This window comes from Corvus brachyrhynchos, unplaced genomic scaffold (assembly GCF_000691975.1).
Source record: "Corvus brachyrhynchos isolate BGI_N302 unplaced genomic scaffold, ASM69197v1 scaffold8, whole genome shotgun sequence".
In the NCBI taxonomy this organism is placed as follows: Eukaryota; Metazoa; Chordata; class Aves; order Passeriformes; family Corvidae; genus Corvus; species Corvus brachyrhynchos.
The window spans coordinates 11988-16564 of record NW_008240031.1 but is presented as its reverse complement, the minus strand read 5'-3'; positions in this window follow the sequence as shown (position 1 = coordinate 16564).

Below are 4577 nucleotides of genomic sequence, written 5' to 3'. Positions count from 1 at the left end.
CGCAGGCCCTCCGTCCGTGCGTCGGTGCGGGCAGCGCGGCGCTGGCGAACGCAGCCCACAGAAAGCTGGGGCCGGCCAAGGGCCGCTCCGGGACTTCCTCCTGCCGCGCCGCTCCAGTGCCGCGAGGGGGCTGCGCGCCGAGGGGAAGGAAGGGGAGGAGAAGGCGGGGGCCAGCGCCCGCCGCCCCCGCGGGACAAAGAGCGCAGCCAGCAGCCCCCGCACCCAGCTGCGACACGGGAAGCGGTGGCGGGCTTGGGCGGGCTGAGAGGTCAGGAGCTCCAGAACAAAGGGTTGTGCTCAAGGAATTATTCTGAGCTAAGTTTGCCAAATTTGCAGTTCGAATGCCTCACGGGAGCAGTTCCAAGGCCAGATGAAATGCCGGCATTACTCACAGCTGAAAGATCACGCTGATTCAGAAAAGCCCCTTAAAATTGATCTGCTTCGTATAAAGGAGATGACGTCCAAGCTTGCTTGTGTTGCATGGGTTCAGTAAACTGACTGCTCCACAAACACAGGGCAACCCACAAGTGATTCATTGCTCAGCCCTGCAGACCTGTCTGCTGTTCCAAAATCCCCGACAAAGTGGTGCCACTCCCCAGTCCAGTGGCATGTGCCATGGACAAACTTCGGAAAGCTTGTGTACTCCTTTAGTGACTCTCATGAATCAAGAGGTGGTTGAAAACTAACCTACATGAAAGTTATGTACGAAAATATTTCGGTAATTTTGCAGTTATTATTTAGACTCTTTGCTTTAAGAACATCCCAGTGGTATTTCGCTTTGTATTATTTATCAAGCCTGTAAGACAGTCAGAAGCGTTACAAGTGGACATTCTGGCTTGCTAGGGTGTGCTGTCCTTGCCTCAACTGTATATCCTTATGTTTACAGCAGTACAGGCAAAAAACAGGAAGGAGGGGAAAGCTGAACTTGTATGTATGAAGTGCCTTTATTACTGCAGAAGCACCGACCTTTGCTTTTAATGGAGAATAAAAACCATGAAAAACAAATTCCCCTAATCATAAGTACTGGTTCCCAGTAAGTTCTATGTCTCTACAGTGTTCCTCTCATAGTCCCACTAGCTATAGTACGGTTGGAGCTGACTCCATTTGTATAGAGCAAGAAATAGATCCATGTTTTACAGCTGGCCAGCCTTTCTACACCTCTATCATCCCAGATGCTCTGGGGAACCTAGACAAAATGCCTTAATTGAACTATTCATCTGTTTAGACAAGACCTTAATCAGATGTAATCATTTTATCTTGGAAGAGAAAGTGAAGTTCTTGGTCATTCCGGTGGTCTCACAGTTCTATAAGCATACATAAAGGTTGCTCTTGTAACTTCCTAAACCCAAAATAGAACTGAAGTATAACAGGTAATTGTAAAAATTACTCAAGATCTCAAAAAAACATATATTGCCAGTATTTTTCTTACATTTCAAGAAGCCTTAACCAGTGGGCCCGTGCTTGAGGAATAAATTAGTTTACAGAGTTTGTGAAATATATGGAGAGAAACTCAGATGGAACCTCCAGGGAGTGTTTTAGTCACAGACATTATAAACAGTCATAGGGCTATGTCCTTTCATCTTTGTAAAGTAGTTATTATAAATAAAGCAAGTAAATAAAAACTATGCTTGTTAAATTTTGTGTCTGCATGTGAAACCCAAGTTTATGTTTTGTAACCTGTAATTTTGTGAATCAACTTGCTCCTTTCCTCTCTCAAGATCAACTTATTGTAACAGAGGTGAAGAGTTCATGATATCTAAAGCTTTAGTTTTTAATTCTACTTCTTGCACCTTTTTCAGAGTTTTGGTTTTTCTGGCAGAAGTGTGTTACAGAAAAAAACTTCATTTCTGTTAAACACACCAAGTCTACCAAAAAAAGCCTGTACCTATCTAGTGAGACTGCTACATCATTAGTGTTTGTGAAAGGACATCTTTCTGCTGCTTAATACACAGATTACCCTGGTGCATGTCAGAGGTGGGTAGTTACTGCTGAAAGATGAGTGTAGAAACATACCACAGGAGGGGAAATAGGTCATCTAGGAAGAAAGTTGTCTATCTAGTTATAAACTTTATGAAATCATATGTGACTGCCAGTGTTTCAGTTTTCTGGGAATGAAGGTTGTTTTACTCCTGTATTCTTTTAAAAGAAAGACGGACAGCTAAAGGAGGGCCGCAGACAAGTGCAAAGTGAAACAGAGCAAAGCTAGTGCTTGTATTGGTGTTTCTGTGTGCCTGGCCTAAGCAGAAGGATGTTGTTCTACAATTCTGTGGATAGTTTTGGATCTTCAGAGGCCCTTGAAAATGAAAAGTTCCAAAATAAACTAAGTTAGCTACCAAGCACTCTTAGTCAACTCTAAAAATGTGTGATAGAAAAATGCATGCTGTGGGGTTAACAGACTAAGATGATAGTCTATTATAATTTGTTTTCACTACCACCAGTTAAGGAGGACAAAATTGAGAGATAGGCAAGTTGTCCAAGGAAAGATCCATTTTCTCCTGTAGTGACAACTGATGCAGAGGCCCTATTCAGTTGCACTGGCTTTGTTTCTCAGCTTTTGAACCAGCAATGCAAGTCTTTCCACACCACCATTTCATGACTAAAACTGGTTTCAGCAAATCCTGTCTATTGTTGAAGTCCCCACATTGCATCTTGCAGTAGCTTCTAAAAAGCCTGTCTTTTTTTTGTTGTACGTAGTAGCTGGCAGCAGCATTGGGTGATAACAGAATCACTTTGCTCATTTGTGTGGTACTTCACACTACCAATCAGTCTTACATGGAGATAGAAAACATTGTGGTCAGTCCTGTTTATCAGGGTGCGTAGTATTGTTCAGTGACAAGGCCCTAAATGGAACTAGCTAATTAAGGAAAAAAGCTTACAAAGGAGTTTAAAGAAATTAAATGGAAATTACTCTTTGATGTGCACTAGGAAGAACAGGAAGCCCAGGAAATAGTCAGAAAAGGGGAGTGCTGGCACACAGACTGTACCATTCATACTTGTCATTACATCGGGACCAAAGACGCTTTTCTAAGCTTGCCTACACCAGGAAATAACTGAGAAACGTGCTATTTGCTTTAGAACCAGGCAGATACTAGATGTGTCAAGTGTATTACACAAAATTGCATATCCAGGAGTACCTTACTCCCCATAAAGTCTGTGGGGCTCTGGCATGTCTCACCAGCAGAACTCCAGGCTTTTGGCACGTTACCTCAAGAATCTGGTTTTAGAAGCAACATCACACCTGTTGCAAACTTAGTGCTCAGCTCGAGTTTGTTAAAAATATTGTGATTAATCAAGTCTGTTGCAAATAGGGGAACAAAAGATTGGAAATTTAATTCATATTTAAATAAAATTCACTTCTCTTCGGAAGGAAAAGTGAAGTGCTGTTTTCGCTTTTCTATCCAGGGTATCAATACTGCAGCATTTATGGCATGTTAAAATGACTTATACATAACCAGCTAAAAGAAAAATGGAAATGTGGGAGTTTTTTAATCCTTTAATTAGGGATAGTAGCTGTTTTAAAGTAGTCATGTGTTCAAACTTAATGTCATGCATAAATTAATATCTCTGGTAAATGTAATAATTTCTTCAGCTTGTGTAACACCACACGTCAGTTAGTGTATCAGCTGAGCTTGTAATCTATATATATGCCAGTGACTTAACACTGCTCTATTCCCATACCAGAGTTAATACTTATTTAATATTTGCTTTTATAATTCATTCCAGAATGTCTCACTGCCTGTCTTTTGAAGTGTTTGTCACAAGAAAAGTAAGAGAAGGAAGTATTTTCTATTGGTCACATTACCTGTGGTACACACTTTTGCTCTGTAGGTATAAGTGATAGCTCCTAAGCAAAGTCATCATCACATTCAATGGCATAAAGGCCATGAAGTCTTCACTGCTGAGCAGCTTTCCCTAAGTGTACCGAGGACAGTCAGGCTTAATTACATGCAATTTTATAAAAGCACTGAAAGAAGTTCTTTCAGTTACCATCTAGACTGCAGCTTTAATAATTCCTTGAAATGAAATTTAGGGACCAAGCCAGTTTAATTAGGTAATGTTTATTTTACATAGAACAATCTCCAAAGAATATTTTAAAAACCCAATCTAAATACTGATTTTATTGCATTTATTTTCTTACAAAAAAAAAAAAAAGACAGGCACAATTTACGTATTCAAATACTTCAAACTGAACAACTGTTTGCTATTCAGATTTCCCCAATACCACTCCAAAGGCTGTGAAAGTAGAAAATGTCATTTTGCACGAGGCAGTAGTGCATTTAGTAGGAATGAATCACAAAATATATTTTTGTGAAGTAAGTCGTTATTGTCGCTTTATAATTACCTATAAAATTTTTTGAATTGCACAATAAGTTTGCTTTGCAATTGACAAATGCCACAAAATAGGCCTAGTATGTAACTAAATATTTGCTCAAACTATCCCTTAGAAACAAATTAGGTTTTCTTTTGGTAAATACTTAAAGTCTAGTATTAACTATATTATATATCTGAGGTAATTTAAAAATGTTTCAATAGGAAGAGGTTTATATATTCAACTAAATTCAATTTCTGCCTACCTT